At 44.3% G+C, this 19,951-nt stretch overlaps 7 non-coding genes across 7 annotated transcripts; 1 reads left to right on the top strand and 6 right to left on the bottom strand.

Moving 5' to 3' along the window:
* Window positions 1-4,039: 4,039 nt before the first annotated feature.
* Window positions 4,040-4,121, bottom strand: trnas-gga (transfer RNA serine (anticodon GGA)). Its single transcript has one exon. It is a non-coding gene; the product is annotated as a tRNA-Ser (tRNA).
* Window positions 4,122-6,825: 2,704 nt separating this feature from the next.
* Window positions 6,826-6,907, top strand: trnas-aga (transfer RNA serine (anticodon AGA)). Its single transcript has one exon. It is a non-coding gene; the product is annotated as a tRNA-Ser (tRNA).
* A 3,555-nt stretch (window positions 6,908-10,462) lies between these two features.
* Window positions 10,463-10,544, bottom strand: trnas-aga (transfer RNA serine (anticodon AGA)). Its single transcript has one exon. It is a non-coding gene; the product is annotated as a tRNA-Ser (tRNA).
* A 1,908-nt stretch (window positions 10,545-12,452) lies between these two features.
* On the bottom strand, window positions 12,453-12,534 carry trnas-aga (transfer RNA serine (anticodon AGA)). The gene has a single exon. It is a non-coding gene; the product is annotated as a tRNA-Ser (tRNA).
* Window positions 12,535-14,445: 1,911 nt separating this feature from the next.
* trnas-aga (transfer RNA serine (anticodon AGA)) lies at window positions 14,446-14,527 on the bottom strand. The gene has a single exon. It is a non-coding gene; the product is annotated as a tRNA-Ser (tRNA).
* Window positions 14,528-16,400: 1,873 nt separating this feature from the next.
* Window positions 16,401-16,482, bottom strand: trnas-aga (transfer RNA serine (anticodon AGA)). The gene has a single exon. It is a non-coding gene; the product is annotated as a tRNA-Ser (tRNA).
* A 1,905-nt stretch (window positions 16,483-18,387) lies between these two features.
* trnas-aga (transfer RNA serine (anticodon AGA)) lies at window positions 18,388-18,469 on the bottom strand. The gene has a single exon. It is a non-coding gene; the product is annotated as a tRNA-Ser (tRNA).
* Between the last annotated feature and the right edge of the window lie 1,482 nt (window positions 18,470-19,951).

Genomic DNA, 19,951 nt, shown 5'->3' with positions numbered 1-19,951 from the left:
TGTGGGATACCATTTCGCATCAGACACCATTCGTTCCAAAGAACGTGGTGAAACTTGAACCTGAATGAGAAAAAGAACATACGTAATCGGCAGGGTTCGAACCTCCGCGGGGAGATTTCTAGACCATCGCCTTAACCACTCGGCCACGACGACATGAGCAGAAAAGCTGGTTCGGTGATTTGCTGCGGAAGGTATTTTTTTATTCGGTAGGAGCAGGCAGACACACATAATACAATTCTGAACATTATTGTGTTCATAATAAGTATTCTTTCATTCAGAACCTGACGAAATCCAAACCCGAGATGAGCCAATAGCTTTGTTAAAGTTGCTATAGGAAAGTTTTGATAGCACCGCTTTGTTGAATTAGGAAATGCCATTTGATGTGATTTAAATTCGCAATTTGCTGTTGGACTCTGTGCATTTTCTTTCTGTATTTGTTGACAGGGCGATAATGCACCGACAGAAATCACAATACAAACTAGAGTTACTGCTGGATTCTGAAAATGCAGGAATTATCCTCAGGGTCCAGAAACATCTGGGTTAAATCAAATCCATTAAATATCAACTCACAAAAACAGAAACTTCAGGGAACACTCAGCCGGTCTGGCATCATCAGTGGAGAGAGAAACGGAGTTAACGTTTCCAATCCACATCAACGAAAGGGAGGATTTTACATTTATTATCAAATATCAGTTCGATACTCCCTGCGCTTCAGACCCAAAATGCCCAAATGTCACAAAAATATTCTCAACATTCTTCTAAATCCACGAACCAGTTCACATTCAGATGCAGAAATACTCCCTCCCACCTCCCTCGCTGCTGCCTGCCGATGGAAATGACCCGCCAGCAATCCAATGGCTTGTTCACCATACTCATAGCCAATCCCTTGCGGGCCTCCATTGCTGAACCGCCCTCCCTTTCGATAGAAGATCAAACTTCACCTGCAACTCCTTCCGTCTCACTACATGTCCCGCTTCCGTGTGCATCAGATATATTCCATCGCCCGCCAACATTTCCCCGATCCACGCTGCCCTTCCTAACGCGCCTCGCTAACCACCTTTGTCTTGAATGATATGACCTCCCCCCTCACTACCGCCTTCCATAACTTCCAAACCACGGACGGCGAGACGTTCCCATTTTGGTTCATTTCCACATACTCCTCAATCACTTTCTCCTCTTAATGCAAAAAATCGGGTCTGCCATCAAACCCGCAATGGCAAGTCATTGTTAACAATAAAAAAGAAGCCTGAGTTCAATGGAAGGTAGGTGGAGTTTGAAACTATGGTTATTTGAATTGCTCCCGCGGACGTCTTTAGAGTCACAAAGCAACGTTCGCGACTTGAGAGTCCTCATTTGATCGCCACAAGGTTAAATTGGCAATGCTCGATAAGCGAACCCAGATCGAGTGCTTGGGAGACAGCCAACATTCCTGACTGACGGGTGAGTGAGGATTATTTCTCTCCATGCTTGTTCCCTCTTAGTTTCTAGTATTTATTCAACCATCTACAATCAATTTGCGATATACACTATCCAAAAAGCATTCACATTGTCTTAGTTTGGAGATAGCCATGATTTAGAGATGCCGGTGTTGGACTGTGGTGAGCACAGTACGATGTCTTACAACACCAGGTCAACGTCCAACAGGTTTGTTTTGAAACACTAGCTTTTCTGCATTCACCATCGCCAATCCCTGGACAAAATTGAAAATTGGAATTGTTGCTCGCATGATTCAGGAATTTTACTTCTCCCCTCCCTGGTCAACAACGCTTGCCCATGGCCTAAATCTTCATCAGCAAGCTGAATTTACATCTCCGTTCACTCATTAATAGCATATGTTCCATTGTCAAATTCTTATCAGTAAAGCACTGTGTACTTTTCCAATCACTGAATAATAACACATGTTGAACTGTGTCCCGACTTTTCAAATACAGCGCACTCTGTTGGGAAAAACAACTCGTCTTTTTGCAAAGTGTGGGATACCATTTCGCATCAGATACCATTCGTTGCAAAGAACGTGGTGAAACTTGAACCTGAATGAGAAAATGAATATACGTAGTCGGCAGGTTTCGAACTTGCGGGGTGGAAACCCCAATGGATTTCTAGCCCATCGCCATAACCACTCGGCCACGACGACACGAGCGCCAAGGCTGTTTCGGTGATTTTACGCGGAAGGTATTTTTTTATTCAGTAGTATCAGGCAGACACACATCATACAATTCTGAACATTATTGAGTTCATAATAAATATTCTTTCATTCAGAACCTGACGAAATCCAAACCCCAGATGAGCCAATAGCTTTGTTAAGGTTGCTATAGGAAAGCGTTCATAGCACCACTTTTTTGAATTAGGAAATGTCATTTGATTTGATTTAAATTCGCAATTTGCTGTTGGACTCTGTGCATTTTCTTTCTGTATTTGTTGACAGGGCGATAATGCACCGACAGAAATCACAATACAAACTGGAGTTAGTGCTGGATTCTGAAAATGCAGGCATTATCCTCAGGGTCCAGAAACATCTGGGTTAAAGCAAATCCATTAAATTTCAACACACAAAAACAGAAACTTCAGGGAAAACTCAACCAGTCTGGCATCATCAGTGGAGAGAGAAACGGAGTTAACGTTTCCACTCCGCATCAACTAAAGAGAGGATTTTCCATTTATTATCAATTATCAGTTCGATACTCCCCTCGCTTCAGATCCAAAATGCCCAAATGTCACAAAAATATTCTGAACATTCTTCTAAATCCCCGAACCAGTTCACATTCAGATGCAGAAATACTCCCTCCCACCTCCCTCGCTGTTGCCTGCCGATGGAAATGACCCGCCAGCAATCCAATGGCTTTCTCACCATATTCACAGCCAATCCCTTGCGGGCCTCCATTGCTGAACCGCCCTCCCTTTCGATAGAAGATCAAACTTCACCGGCAACTCCTTCCTCCTCACTACATGTCCCGCTTCCTTGTGCATCAGATATGTTCCAGCGCCCGCCAACATCTCCCCGATCAACGCTGCCTTCCTCCTGCGCCTCGCTAACCACCTTTGTCTTGAATGAAATGACCTCCCCTCACTCCCGCCTTCCATCCCTTCCAAACCACGGACGGCGAGACGTTCCCATTTTGGTTCATTTCCACATACTCCTCAATCACTTTCCCCATCTTAATGCACAAAATCGGGTCTGCCATCAAACCCACATTGGCAAGTCATTGTTAACAATAAAGAAGAAGTCTGAGTTCAATGGAAGGTAGTTGGAGTTTGAAACTATGGTTATTTGAATTGCACCCACGGACGTCTTTAGAGTCACAAAGCAACGTTCGCGACTTGAGAGCCCTCATTTATCGCCATAAGGTTAAAATGGCAATGCTCGGTAACAGAACCCGGATCCAGTGCTTGGCAGACAGCCAACATTCCTGACTGACGGGTGAGTGAGGATTATTTCTCTCCATGCTGGTCTTGACTTGTTCCCTCTTAGTTTCTAGTATTTATTCAACCATCTACAATCAATTTGCGATATACACTATCCAAAAAGCATTCACATTGTCTTAGTTTGGAGATTGCCATGATTTGGAGATGCCGGTGTTGGACTGTGGTGAGCACAGTACGATGTCTTACAACACCAGGTGAACGTCCAACAGGTATGTTTCGAAACACTAGCTTTTCTGCATTCACCATAGCCAATCCCTGGACAAAATCGAAAATTGGAATTGTTGCTCGCATGATTCGGGCATTTTACTTCTCCCCTCCCTGGTCAATAACGCTTGCCCATGGCCTAAGTCTTCATCAGAAAGCTGAATGTACATCTCCGTTCACTAATTAATAGCATATGTTCCATTGTAAAATTCTTATCCAGATAGCGCTGTGTACGTTTCCAATCACTGAATAATAACACATGTTGAACTGTGTCCCGACTTTTCAAATAGAGCGCACTCTGTTGGGAAAAACAACTCGTCTTTTTGCAAAGTGTGGGATACCATTTCGCATCAGACACCATTCGTTCCAAAGAACATGGTGAAACTTGAACCTGAATGCGAAAAAGAACATACGTAGTGGGCAGGTTTCGAACCTGATCGGGGACACCCCAATGGATTTCCAGTCCATCGCCTTAACCACTCGGCCACGACCACACGAGCTCAAAAGCTGCTTCGGTGTCATTTGACGCGGAAGGTTTTTTTTTATTCGGTTGGAGTCGGCAGAAACACATCATTCAATTCTGAACATTATTGAGTTCACAATAAATATTCTTTCATTCAGAACCTGACGAAATCCAAATCCGAGATGAGCCAATAGCTTTGTTAAGGTTGCTATAGGAAAGCGTTCATAGCACCACTTTCTTGAATTAGGAAATGTCATTTGATTTGATATAAATTCGCAATTTGCTGTTGAGCTCTGTGCATTTTCTTTCTGTATTTGTTGACAGGGCGATAATGCACCGACAGAAATCACAATACAAACTGGAGTTAGTGCTGGATTCTGAAAATGTAGGAATTATCCTCAGGGTCCAGAAACATCTGGGTTAAAGCAAATCCATTAAATTTCAACACACAAAAACAGAAACTTCAGGGAAAACTCAGCCGGTCTGGCATCATCAGTGGAGAGAGAAACGGAGTTAACATTTCCACTCCGCATCAACTAAAGAGAGGATTTTACATGTATTATCAAATATCAGTTCGATACTCCCCTCGCTTCAGATCCAAAATGCCCAAATGTCACAAAAATATTCTGAACATTCTTCTGAATCCACGAACCAGTTCACATTCAGATGCAGAAATACTCCCTCCCACCTCCCTCGCTGCTGCCTGCCGATGGAAATGACCCGTCAGCAATCCAATGGCTTGCTCACCATACTCAAAGCCAATCCCTTGCGGGCCTCCATTGCTGAACCGCCCTCCCTTTCGATAGAAGATCAAACTTCACCTGCAACTCCTTCCTCCTCACTACATGTCCCTCTTCCGTGTGCGTCAGATATATTCCATCGCCCTCCAACATCGCCCCGATCAACGCTGCCCTTCCTCCCTTTCCTCGCTAACTACCTTTGTCTTGAATGAAATGACCTCCCCTCACTCCCGCCTTCCATACCTTCCAAACCACGGACGGCGAGACGTTCCCATTTTGGTTCATTTCCACATACTCCTCAATCACTTTACCCATCTTAATGCAAAAAATCGGGTCTGCCATCAAACCCACAATGGCAAGTCATTGTTAACAATAAAGAAGAAGCCTGAGTTCAATGGAAGGTAGGTGGAGTTTGAAACTATGGTTATTTGAATTGCACCCGCGGACCTCTTTCGAGTCACAAAGCAACGTTCGCGACTTGAGAGTTCTCATTTGATCGCCCTAAGGTTAAATTGGCAATGCTCGGTAACAGAACCCGGATCCAGTGCTTGGGAGACAGACAATATTCCTGACTGACGGTTGAGTGAGGATTATTTCTCTCCATGCTGGTCTTGACTTGTTCCCTCTTAATTTCTAGTATTTATTCAACCATCTACAATCAATTTGCGATATACACTATCCAAAAAGCATTCACATTGTCTTAGTTTGGAGATTGCCATGATTTGGAGATGCCGGTGTTGGACTGTGGTGAGCACAGTACGATGTCTTACAACACCAGGTGAACGTCCAACAGGTATGTTTCGAAACACTAGCTTTTCTGCATTCACCATAGCCAATCCCTGGAAAAATTGAAAATTGGAATTGTTGCTCGCATGATTCAGGCATTTTACTCCTCCCGTCCCTGGTCAATAACGCTTGCCCATGGCCTAAGTCTTCATCAGCAAGCTGAATGTACATCTCCGTTCACTCATTAATAGCATATGTTCCATTGCAAAATTCTTATCCAGAAAGCGCTGTGTACTTTTCCAATCACTGAATAATATCACATGTTGAACTGTGTCCCGACTTTTCAAATAGAGCGCACTCTGTTGGGAAAAACAACTCGTCTTTTTGCAAAGTGGGGGATGCCATTTCGCATCAGACACCATTCGTTCCAAAGAACGTGGTGAAAGCTGAACCTGAATGAGAAAAAGAGCATACGTAATCGGCAGGGTTCGAACCTACACGGGGAAACCTCAATGGATATCTATTCCATCGCCTTAATCACTCGGCCACGACTACATGAGCGCAAAAGCTGATTCGGTGATTTGATGCGGAAGGTATTTTTTTATTCGGGAGGAGCAGGCAGACACACATCATACAATTCTCAACATTATTGTGTTCATAATAAGTATTCATTCATTCAGAACCTGACGAAATCCAAACCCGAGATGAGCCAATAGCTCTGTTAAGGTTGCTATAGGAAGGTTTTGATAGCACCGCTTTGTTGAATTAGGAAATGCCATTTGATTTGATTTAATTCGCAATTTACTGTTGGACTCTGTGCATTTTCTTTCTGTATTTGTTGACAGGGCGATAATGCACCGACAGAAATCACAATACAAACTGGAGTTAGTGCTGGATTCTGAAAATGCAGGAATTATCCTCAGGGTCCAGAAACATCTGGGTTAAAGCAAATCCATTACATTTCAACTCACAAAAACAGAAACTTCAGGGAAAACTCAGCCGGTCTGGCATCATCAGTGGAGAGAGAAACGGAGTTAACGTTTCCACTCCGCATCAACTAAAGGGAGGATTTTACATTTATTATCAAATAAAAGTTCGATACTCCCCGCGCTTCAGATCCAAAATGCCCAAATGTCACAAAAATATTCTCAACATTCTTCTAAATCCACGAACCAGTTCACATTCAGATGCAGAAATACTCCCTCCCACCTCCCTCGCTGCTGCCTGCCGATGTAAATGACCAGCCAGCCATCCAATGGCTTGTTCAGTGTAGTCGTGGCCGAGTGGTTAAGGCGATGGACTAGAAATCCATTGGGGTCTCCCCGCGCAGGTTCGAACCCTGCCGACTACGTATGTTCTTTATGTAAACAGTCCAACTAGGGAAGGGGCGGTACTGGACCTGGTATTGGGGAATGAGCCCGGCCAGGTGGTAGATGTTTCAGTAGGGGAGCATTTCGGTAACAGTGACCACAATTCAGTAAGTTTTAAAGTACTGGTGGACAAGGATAAGAGTGGTCCGAGGATGAATGTGCTAAATTGGGGGAAGGCTAATTATAACAATATTAGGCGGGAACTGAAGAACATAGATTGGGGGCGGATGTTTGAGGGCAAATCAACATCTGACATGTGGGATGCTTTCAAGTGTCAGTTGAAAGGAATACAGGACAGGCATGTTCCTGTGAGGAAGAAAGATAAATACGGCAATTTTCGGGAACCTTGGATGACGAGTGATATTGTAGGCCTCGTCAAAAAGAAAAAGGAGGCATTTGTCAGGGCTAAAAGGCTGGGAACAGACGAAGCCTGTGTGGCATATAAGGAAAGTAGGAAGGAACTTAAGCAAGGAGTCAGGAGGGCTAGAAGGGGTCATGAAAAGTCATTGGCAAATAGGGTTAAGGAAAATCCCAAGGCTTTTTACACTTACATAAAAAGCAAGAGGGTAGCCAGGGAAAGGGTTGGCCCACTGAAGGATAGGCAAGGGAATCTATGTGTGGAGCCAGAGGAAATGGGCGAGGTACTAAATGAATACTTTGCATCAGTATTCACCAAAGAGAAGGAATTGGTAGATGTTGAGTCTGGAGAAGGGGGTGTAGATAGCCTGGGTCACATTGTGATCCAAAAAGACGAGGTGTTGGGTGTCTTAAAAAATATTAAGGTAGATAAGTCCCCAGGGCCGGATGGGATCTACCCCAGAATACTGAAGGAGGCTGGAGAGGAAATTGCTGAGGCCTTGACAGAAATCTTTGGATCCTCGCTGTCTTCAGGGGATGTCCCGGAGGACTGGAGAATAGCCAATGTTGTTCCTCTGTTTAAGAAGGGTGGCAGGGATAATCCCGGGAACTACAGGCCGGTGAGCCTTACTTCAGTGGTAGGGAAATTACTGGAGAGAATTCTTCGAGACAGGATCTACTCCCATTTGGAAGCAAATGGACGTATTAGTGAGAGGCAGCACGGTTTTGTGAAGGGGAGGTCGTGTCTCACTAACTTGATAGAGTTTTTCGAGGAGGTCACTAAGATGATTGATGCAGGTAGGGCAGTAGATGTTGTCTATATGGACTTCAGTAAGGCCTTTGACAAGGTCCCTCATGGTAGACTAGTACAAAAGGTGAAGTCACACGGGATCAGGGGTGAACTGGCAAGGTGGATACAGAACTGTCTAGGCCATAGAAGGCAGAGGGTAGCAATGGAGGGATGCTTTTCTAATTGGAGGGCTGTGACCAGTGGTGTTCCACAGGGATCAGTGCTGGGACCTTTGCTCTTTGTAGTATATATAAATGATTTGGAGGAAAATGTAACTGGTCTGATTAGTAAGTTTGCAGACGACACAAAGGTTGGTGGAATTGCGGATAGCGATGAGGACTGTCTGAGGATACAGCAGGATTTAGATTGTCTGGAGACTTGGGCGGAGAGATGGCAGATGGAGTTTAACCTGGACAAATGTGAGGTAATGCATTTTGGAAGGGCTAATGCAGGTAGGGAATATACAGTGAATGGTAGAACCCTCAAGAGTATTGAAAGTCAAAGAGATCTAGGAGTACAGGTCCACAGATCACTGAAAGGGGCTACACAGGTGGAGAAGGTAGTCTAGAAGGCATACGGCATGCTTGCCTTCATTGGCCGGGGCATTGAGTATAAGAATTGGCAAGTCATGTTGCAGCTGTATAGAACCTTAGTTAGGCCACACTTGGAGTATAGTGTTCAATTCTGGTCGCCACACTACCAGAAGGATGTGGAGGCTTTAGAGAGGGTGCAGAAGAGATTTACCAGAATGTTGCCTGGTATGGAGGGCATAAGCTATGAGGAGCGATTGAATAAACTCGGTTTGTTCTCACTGGAACGAAGGAGGTTGAGGGGCGACCTGATAGAGGTATACAAAATTATGAGGGGCATAGACAGAGTGGATAGTCAGAGGCTTTTCCCCAGGGTAGAGGGGTCAATTACTAGGGGGCATAGGTTTAAGGTGAGAGGGGCAAAGTTTAGAGTAGATGTACGAGGCAAGTTTTTTACGCAGAGGGTAGTGGGTGCCTGGAACTCACTACCGGAGGAGGTAGTGGAGGCAGGGACGATAGGGACATTTAAGGGGCATCTTGACAAATATATGAATAGGATGGGAATAGAAGGATACGGACCCAGGAAGTGTAGAAGATTGTAGTTTAGTCGGGCAGTATGGTCGGCACGGGCTTGGAGGGCCGAAGGGCCTGTTCCTGTGCTGTACATTTCTTTGTTCTTTGTTTGTTCTTTGTTCACCAGACTCATAGCCAATCCCTTGCGGGCCTCCATTGCTGAACCGCCCTCCCTTTCGATAGAAGGTCAAACTTCACCTGCAACTCCTTCCTCCTCACTAAATGTGCCGCTTCCGTGTGCATCAGATATATTCCATCGCCCGCCAACATCTCCCTGATCCACGCTGCCATTCCTAACGCGCCTCGCTAACCACCTTTGTCTTGAATGAAATGACCTCCCCCCTCACTACCGCCTTCCATACCTTCCAAACCACGGACGGCGAGACGTTCCCATTTTGGTTCATTTCCACATACTCCTCAATCACTTTCTCCTCTTAATGCAAAAAATCGGGTCTGCCATCAAACCCACAATGGCAAGTCATTGTTAACAATAAAGAAGAAACCTGAGTTCAATGGAAGGTAGGTGGAGTTTGAAACGATGGTTATTTGAATTGCACCCGCGGACGTTCGCGACTTGAGAGTCCTCATTTGATCGCCACAAGGTTAAATTGGCAATGCTCGGTAAGCGAACCCGGATCTCGTGCTTGGGAGACAGCCAACATTCCTGACTGACGGGTGAGTGAGCACTATTTCTCTCCATGCTTGTTCCCTCTTAGTTTCTAGTATTTATTCAACCATCTACAATCAATTTGCGATATACACTATCCAAAAAGCATTCACATTGTCTTAGTTTGGAGATAGCCATGATTTAGAGATGCCGGTGTTGGACTGTGGTGAGCACAGTAACGATGTCTTACAACACCTGGTCAACGTCCAACAGGTTTGTTTCGAAACACTAGCTTTTCTGCATTCACCATCGCCAATCCCTGGACAAAATTGAAAATTGGAATTGTTGCTCGCATGATTCAGGCTTTTACTTCTCCCCTCCCTCGTCAATAACGCTTGCCCATGGCCTAACTCTTCATCAGCAAGCTGTCTGTCCATCTCCGTTCACTAATTAATGGCATATGTTCCATTGTATAATTCTTATCCAGAAAGCGTTGTTAACTTTTCCAATCACTGAATAATAACACATGTCGAACTGTGTCCCGACTTTTCAAATAGAGCGCACTCTGTTGGGAAAAACAACTGGTCTTTTTGCAAAGTGTGGGATACCATTTCGCATCAGACACCATTCGTTCCAAAGAACGTGGTGAAACTTGAACCTGAATGAGAAAAAGAACATACGTAGTCGGCAGGGTTCGAACCTGCGCGTGGAAACCCCAATGGATTTCTAGTCCATCGCCTTGACCACTCGGCCAGGACTACACGAGAGCAGACGCTGTTCGGTGATTTGACGCGGAAGGTATTTTTTAATTCGGTAGTAGCAGGCAGACACACAGAATACAATTCTCAACATTATTGAGTTCGCAATAAATATTCTTTCATTCAGAACCTGACGAAATCCAAACCCGAGATGAGCCAATAGCTTTGTTAAGGTTGCTATAGGAAAGTTTTGATAGCACCGCTTTGTTGAATTAGGAAATGCCATTTGATTTGATTTAAAATCGCAATTTGCTGTTGGACTCTGTGCATTTTCTTTCATTATTTGTTGACAGGGCGATAATGCACCGACAGAAATCAAAATACAAACTGGAGTTAGTGCTGGATTCTGAAAATGCAGATATTATCCTCAGGGTCCAGACACATATGTGTTAAAGCAAATCCATTAAATTTCAACACACAAAAACAGAAACTTCAGGGAAAACTCAGCCGGTCTAGCATCATCAGTGGAGAGAGAAACGGAGTTAACGTTTCCACTCCGCATCAACTAAAGAGAGGATTTTACATTTATTATCAAATATCAGTTCGATACTCCCCTCGCTTCAGATCCAAAATGCCCAAATATCACAAAAATATTCTGAACATTCTTCTAAATCCACGAACCAGTTCACATTCAGATGCAGAAATACTCCCTCCCACCTCCCTCGCTGCTGCCTGCCGATGGAAATGACCCGCCAGCAATCCAATGGCTTTCTCACCATATTCATAGCCAATCCCTTGCGGGCCTCCATTGCTGAACCGCCCTCCCTTTCGATAGAAGATCAAACTTCACCGGCAACTCCTTCCTCCTCACTACATGTCCCTCTTCCGTGTGCATCAGATATATTCCATCGCCCGCCAACATCTCCCCGATCAACGCTGCCCTCCCTCTCGCGCCTCGCTACCTACCTTTGCCTTGAATGAAATTACCTCCCCTCACTCCCGCCTTCCATACCTTGCAAACCACGGACGGCGAGACGTTCCCATTTTGGTTCAGGTCCACATACTCCTCAATCACTTTCCCCATCTTAATGCAAAAAATCGGGTCGGCCATCAAACCCACAATGGCAAGTCATTGTTAACAATAAAGAAGAAGCCTGAGTTCAATGGAAGGTAGGTGGAGTTTGAAACTATGGTTATTTGAATTGCACCCACGGACGTCTTTCGAGTCACAAAGCAACGTTCGCGACTTGAGAGTCCTCATTTGATCGCCCTAAGGTTAAATTGGCAATGCTCGGTAACAGAACCCGGATCCAGTGCTTGGGAGACAGCCAATATTCCTGACTGACGGGTGAGTGAGGATTATTTCTCTCCATGCTGGTCTTGACTTGTTCCCTCTTAATTTCTAGTATTTATTCAACCATCTACAATATATTTGCGATATACACTATCCAAAAAGCATTCACATTGTCTTAGTTTGGAGATAGCCATGATTTGGAGATGCCGGTGTTGGACTGTGGTGAGCACAGTAAGATGTCTTACAACACCAGGTTAATGTCCAACAGGTTTGTTTCGAAACACTGGCTTTTCTGCATTCACCATAGCCAATCCCTGGACAAAATTGAAAATTGGAATTGTTGCTCGCATGATTCAGGCATTTTACTTCTCCCCTCCCTGGTCAATAACGCTTGCCCATGGCCTAAGTCTTCATCAGCAAGCTGAATGTACATCTCCGTTCACTAATTAATAGCATATGTTCCATTGTAAAATTCTTATCCAGAAAGCGCTGTGTACTTTTCCAATCACTGAATTTTCCAATCACATGTTGAACTGTGTCCCGACTTTTCAAATAGAGCGCACTCTGTTGGGAAAAACAACTCGTCTTTTTGCAAAGTGTGGGATACCATTTCGCATCAGACCCATTCGTTCCAAAGAACGTGGTGAAAATTGAACCTGAATGAGAAAAAGAACATACGTAATCGGCAGGGTTCGAACATGCGCGGGGAGACCCCAATGGATTTCTACTCCATCGCCTTAACCACTCGGCCACGACTACATGAGCGCAAAAGCTGCTTCGGTGATTTGACGCGGAAGGTATTTTTTTATTCGGGAGGAGCAGGCAGACACACACAATACAATTCTGAACATTATTGTGTTCATAATAAGTATTCTTTCATTCAGAACCTGACGAAATCCAAACCCGAGATGAGCCAATAGCTTTGTTAAGGTTGCTATAGGAATGTTTTGATAGCACCGCTTTGTTGAATTAGGAAATGCCATTTGATTTGATTTAAATTCGCAATTTGCTGTTGGACTCTGTGCATTTTCTTTCTGTATTTGTTGACAGGGCGATAATGCACCGACAGAAATCACAATACAAACTGGAGTTAGTGCTGGATTCTGAAAATGCAGGAATTATCCTCAGGGTCCAGAAACATCTGGGTTAAAGCAAATCCATTACATTTCAACTCACAAAAACAGAAACTTCAGGGGAAAATCAGCCGGTCTGGCATCATCAGTGGAGAGAGAAACGGAGTTAACGTTTCCACTCCGCATCAACTAAAGGAAGGATTTTACATTTATTATCAAATATAAGTTCGATACTCCCCGCGCTTCAGATCCAAAATGCCCAAATGTCACAAAAATATTATCAACCTTCTTCTAAATCCACGAACCAGTTCACATTCAGATGCAGAAATACTCCCTCCCACCTCCATCGCTGCTGCCTGCCGATGGAAATGACCAGCCAGCCATCCAATGGCTTGTTCACCATACTAATAGCCAATCCCTTGCGGGCCTCCATTGCTGAACCGCCCTCCCTTTCGATAGAAGATCAAACTTCACCTGCAACTCCTTCCTCCTCACTAAATGTGCCGCTTCCGTGTGCATCAGATATATTCCATCGCCCGCCAACATCTCCCTGATCCACGCTGCCATTCGTAACGCGCCTCGCTAACCACCTTTGTCTTGAATGAAATGACCTCCCCCCCTCACTACCGCCTTCCATACCTTCCAAACCACGGACGGCGAGAGGTTCCCATTTTGGTTCATTTCCACACACTCCTCAATCACTTTCTCCTCTTAATGCAAAAAATTGGGTCTGCCATCAAACCCACAATGGCAAGTAATTGTTAACAATAAAGAAGAAACCTGAGTTCAATGGAAGGTAGATGGAGTTTGAAACTATGGTTATTTGAATTGCACCCACGGACGTCTTTCGAGTCACAAAGCAACGTTCGCGACTTGAGAGTCCTCATTTGATCGCCCTAAGGTTAAATTGGCAATGCTCGGTAACAGAACCCGGATCCAGTGCTTGGGAGACAGCCAATATTTCTGACTGACGGGTGAGTGAGGATTATTTCTCTCCATGCTGGTCTTGACTTGTTCCCTCTTAATTTCTAGTATTTATTCAACCATCTACAATATATTTGCGATATACACTATCCAAAAAGCATTCACATTGTCTTAGTTTGGAGATAGCCATGATTTGGAGATGCCGGTGTTGGACTATGGTGAGCACAGTAAGATGTCTTACAACACCAGGTTAATGTCCAACAGGTTTGTTTCGAAACATTGGCTTTTCTGCATTCACCATAGCCAATCACTGGACAAAATTGAAAATTGGAATTGTTGCTCGCATGATTCAGGCATTTTACTTCTCCCCTCCCTGGTCAATAACGCTTGCCCATGGCCGAAGTCTTCATCAGCAAGCTGAATGTACATCTCCGTTCACTAATTAATAGCACATGTTCCATTGTAAAATTCTTATCCAGAAAGCGCTGTGTACTTTTCCAATCAGTGAATTTTCCAATCACATGTTGAACTGTGTCCCAACTTTTCAAATAGAGCGCACTCTGTTGGGAAAAACAACTCGTCTTTTTGCAAAGTGTGGGATACCATTTCGCATCAGACCCATTCGTTCCAAAGAACGTGGTGAAACTTGAACCTGAATGAGAAAAAGAACATACGTAATCGGCAGGGTTCGCACCTACGCGGGGAGACCCCAATGGATATCTATTCCATCGCCTTAACCACTCGGCCACGACTACATGAGCGCAAAAGCTGATTCGGTGATTTGATGCGGAAGGTATTTTTTTATTCGGGAGGAGCAGGCAGACACACATCATACAATTCTCAACATTATTGTGTTCATAATAAGTATTCATTCATTCAGAACCTGACGAAATCCAAACCCGAGATGAGCCAATAGCTTTGTTAAGGTTGCTATAGGAAGGTTTTGATAGCACCGCTTTGTTGAATTAGGAAATGCCATTTGATTTGATTTAAATTCGCAATTTGCTGTTGGACTCTGTGCATTTTCTTTCTGGATTTGTTGACAGGGCGATAATGCACCAACAGAAATCACAATACAAACTGGAGTTAGTGCTGGATTCTGAAAATGCAGGAATTATCCTCAGGGTCCAGAAACATCTGGGTTAAAGCAAATCCATTACATTTCAACTCACAAAAACAGAAACTTCAGGGGAAAATCAGCCGGTCTGGCATCATCAGTGGAGAGAGAAACGGAGTTAACGTTTCCACTCCGCATCAACTAAAGGGAGGATTTTACATTTATTATCAAATATAAGTTCGATACTCCCCGCGCTTCAGATCCAAAATGCCCAAATGTCACAAAAATATTATCAACATTCTTCTAAATCCACGAACCAGTTCACATTCAGATGCAGAAATACTCCCTCCCACCTCCCTCGCTGTTGCCTGCCGATGGAAATGACCCGCCAGCAATCCAATGGCTTTCTCACCATATTCACAGCCAATCCCTTGCGGGCCTCCATTGCTGAACCGCCCTCCCTTTCGATAGAAGATCAAACTTCACCGGCAACTCCTTCCTCCTCACTACATGTCCCGCTTCCTTGTGCATCAGATATGTTCCAGCGCCCGCCAACATCTCCCCGATCAACGCTGCCATTCCTCCTGCGCCTCGCTAACCACCTTTGTCTTGAATGAAATGACCTCCCCTCACTCCCGCCTTCCATCCCTTCCAAACCACGGACGGCGAGAGGTTCCCATTTTGGTTCATTTCCACATACTCCTCAATCACTTTCTCCTCTTAATGCAAAAAATTGGGTCTGCCATCAAACCCACAATGGCAAGTAATTGTTAACAATAAAGAAGAAACCTGAGTTCAATGGAAGGTAGATGGAGTTTGAAACTATGGTTATTTGAATTGCACCCGCGGACGTTCGCGACTTGAGAGTCCTCATTTGATCGCCACAAGGTTAAATTGGCAATGCTCGGTAAGCGAACCCGGATCTGGTGCTTGGGAGACAGCCAACATTTCTGACTGACGGGTGAGTGAGGATTATTTCTCTCCATGCTTGTTCCCTCTTAGTTTCTAGTATTTATTCAACCATCTACAATCAATTTGCGATATACACTATCCAAAAAGCATTCACATTGTCTTAGTTTGGAGATAGCCATGATTTAGAGATGCCGGTGTTGGACTGTGGTGAGCACAGTACGATGTCTGACAACACCATGTCAACGTCCAACAGGTTTGTTTCGAAACACTAGCTTTTCTGCATTCACCATCGCCAATCCCTGGACAAAATTGAAAATTGGAATTGTTGCTCGCATGATTCAGGCTTTTACTTCTCCCCTCCCTCGTCAATAACGCTTGCCCATGGCGTAACTCTTCTTCAGCAAGCTGTCTGTACATCTCCGTTCACTAATTAATGGCATATGTTCCATTGTATAATTCTTATCCAGAAAGCGTTGTGAACTTTTCCAATCACTGAATAATAACACATGTCGAACTGTGTCCCGACTTTTCAAATAGAGCGCACTCTGTTGGGAAAAACAACTGGTCTTTTTGCAAAGTGTGGGATACCATTTCGCATCAGACACCATTCGTTCCAAAGAACGTGGTGAAACTTGAACCTGAATGAGAAAAAGAACATACGTAGTCGGCAGGGTTCGAACCTGCGCGTGGAAACCCCAATGGATTTCTAGTCCATCGCCTTAACCACTCGGCCACGACTACACGAGAGCAGATGCTGTTCGGTGATTTGACGCGGGAGGTATTTTTTTATTCGGTAGTAGCAGGCAGACACACATAATACAATTCTCAACATTATTGAGTTCGCAATAAATATTCTTTCATTCAGAACCTGACGAAATCCAAACCCGAGATGAGCCAATAGCTTTGTTAAGGTTGCTATAGGAAAGTTTTGATAGCACCGCTTTGTTGAATTAGGAAATGCCATTTGATTTGATTTAATATCGCAATTTGCTGTTGGACTCTGTGCATTTTCTTTCATTATTTGTTGACAGGGCGATAATGCACCGACAGAAATCAAAATACAAACTGGAGTTAGTGCTGGATTCTGAAAATGCAGGTATTATCCTCAGGGTCCAGAAACATATGTGTTAAAGCAAATCCATTAAATTTCAACACACAAAAACAGAAACTTCAGGGAAAACTCAGCCGGTCTGGCATCATCAGTGGAGAGAGAAACGGAGTTAACGTTTCCACTCCGCATCAACTAAAGAGAGGATTTTACATTTATTATCAAATATCAGTTCGATACTCCCCTCGCTTCAGATCCAAAATGCCCAAATGTCACAAAAATATTCTGAACATTCTTCTAAATCCACGAACCAGTTCACATTCAGATGCAGAAATACTCCCTCCCACCTCCCTCACTGCTGCCTGCCGATGGAAATGACCCGCCAGCAATCCAATGGCTTTCTCACCATATTCATAGCCAATCCCTTGCGGGCCTCCATTGCTGAACCGCCCTCCCTTTCGATAGAAGATCAAACTTCACCGGCAACTCCTTCCTCCTCACTACATGTCCCTCTTCCGTGTGAATCAGATATATTCCATCGCCCGCCAACATCTCCCCGATCAACGCTGCCCTCCCTCCCGCGCCTCGCTACCAACCTTTGCCTTGAATGAAATTACCTCCCCTCATTCCCGCCTTACATACCTTGCAAACCACGGACGGCGAGACGTTCACATTTTGGTTCATTTCCACATACTCTTCAATCACTTTCCCCATCTTTATGCAAAAAATCGGGTCTGCCATCAAACCCACAATGGCAAGTCATTGTTAACAATAAAGAAGAAGCCTGAGTTCAATGGAAGGTAGGTGGAGTTTGAAACTATGGTTATTTGAATTGCACCCACGGACGTCTTTCGAGTCACAAAGCAACGTTCGCGACTTGAGAGTCCTCATTTGATCGCCCTAAGGTTAAATTGGCAATGCTCGGTAACAGAACCCGGATCCAGTGCTTGGGAGACAGCCAATATTCCTGACTGACGGGTGAGTGAGGATTATTTCTCTCCATGCTGGTCTTGACTTGTTCCCTCTTAATTTCTAGTATTTATTCAACCATCTACAATATATTTGCGATATACACTATCCAAAAAGCATTCACATTGTCTTAGTTTGGAGATAGCCATGATTTGGAGATGCCGGTGTTGGACTGTGGTGAGCACAGTAAGATGTCTTACAACACCAGGTTAATGTCCAACAGGTTTGATTCGAAACACTGGCTTTTCTGCATTCACCATAGCCAATCCCTGGACAAAATTGAAAATTGGAATTGTTGCTCGCATGATTCAGGCATTTTACTTCTCCCTTCCCTGGTCAATAACGCTTGCCCATGGCCTAAGTCTTCATCAGCAAGCTGAATATACATCTCCGTTCACTAATTAATAGCATATGTTCCATTGTAAAATTCTTATCCAGAAAGCGCTGTGTACTTTTCCAATTACTGAATAATAACACATGTTGAACTGTGTCCCGACTTTTCAAATAGAGCGCACTCTGTTGGGAAAAACAACTCGTCTTTTTGCAAAGTGTGGGATACCATTTCGCATCAGACCCATTCGTTCCAAAGAACGTGGTGAAACTTGAACCTGAATGAGAAAAAGAACATACGTAATCGGCAGGGTTCGAACCTGCGCGGGGAGACCTCAATGGATTTCTACTCCATCGCCTTAACCACTCGGCCACGACTACATGAGCGCAAAAGCTGCTTCGGTGATTTGACGCGGAAGGTATTTTTTTATTCGGGAGGAGCAGGCAGACACACATAATACAATTCTGAACATTATTGTGTTCATAATAAGTATTCTTTCATTCAGAACCTGACGAAATCCAAACCCGAGATGAGCCAATAGCTTTGTTAAGGTTGCTATGGGAATGTTTTGATAGCACCGCTTTGTTGAATTAGGAAATGCCATTTGATTTGATTTAAATTCGCAATTTGCTGTTGGACTCTGCGCATTTTCTTTCTGGATTTGTTGACAGGGCGATAATGCACCGACAGAAATCACAATACAAACTGGAGTTAGTGCTGGATTCTGAAAATGCAGGAATTATCCTCAGGGTCCAGAAACATCTGGGTTAAAGCAAATCCATTACATTTCAACTCACAAAAACAGAAACTTCAGGGGAAAATCAGCCGGTCTGGCATCATCAGTGGAGAGAGAAACTGAGTTAACGTTTCCACTCCGATTTAACTAAAGGGAGGATTTTACATTTATTATCAAATATAAGTTCGATACTCCCCGCGCTTCAGATCCAAAATGCCCAAATGTCACAAAAATATTATCAACATTCTTCTAAATCCACGAACCAGTTCACATTCAGATGCAGAAATACTCCCTCCCACCTCCATCGCTGCTGCCTGCCGATGGAAATGACCAGCCAGCCATCCAATGGCTTGTTCACCATAATCACAGCCAATCCCTTGCGGGCCTCCATTGCTGAACCGCCCTCCCTTTCGATAGAAGATCAAACTTCACCTGCAACTCCTTCCTCCTCACTAAATGTGCCGCTTCCGTGTGCATCAGATATATTCCATCGCCCGCCAACATCTCCCTGATCCACGCTGCCATTCCTAACGCGCCTCGCTAACCACCTTTGTCTTGAATGAAATGACCTCCCCCCTCACTACCGCCTTCCATACCTTCCAAACCACGGACGGCGAGAGGTTCCCATTTTGGTTCATTTCCACATACTCCTCAATCACTTTCTCCTCTTAATGCAAAAATTTGGGTCTGCCATCAAACCCACAATCGCAAGTAATTGTTAACAATAAAGAAGAAACCTGAGTTCAATGGAAGGTAGATGGAGTTTGAAACTATGGTTATTTGAATTGCACCCGCGGACGTTCGCGACTTGAGAGTCCTCATTTGATCGCCACAAGGTTAAATTGGCAATGCTCGGTAAGCGAACCCGGATCTCGTGCTTGGGAGACAGCCAACATTCCTGACTGACGGGTGAGTGAGGCTTATTTCTCTCCATGCTTGTTCCCTCTTAGTTTCTAGTATTTATTCAACCATCTACAATCAATTTGCGATATACACTATCCAAAAAGCATTCACATTGTCTTAGTTTGGAGATAGCCATGATTTAGAGATGCCGGTGTTGGACTGTGGTGAGCACAGTACGATGTCTGACAACACCAGGTTAACGTCCAACAGGTATGTTTCGAAA

The sequence above is a fragment of the Scyliorhinus torazame genome, chromosome 4, assembly GCF_047496885.1.
Source record: "Scyliorhinus torazame isolate Kashiwa2021f chromosome 4, sScyTor2.1, whole genome shotgun sequence".
NCBI lineage: Eukaryota > Metazoa > Chordata > Chondrichthyes > Carcharhiniformes > Scyliorhinidae > Scyliorhinus > Scyliorhinus torazame.
The sequence above is the reverse complement of the archived record's forward strand: the minus strand, read 5'-3'. Positions and strand labels throughout refer to the sequence as shown.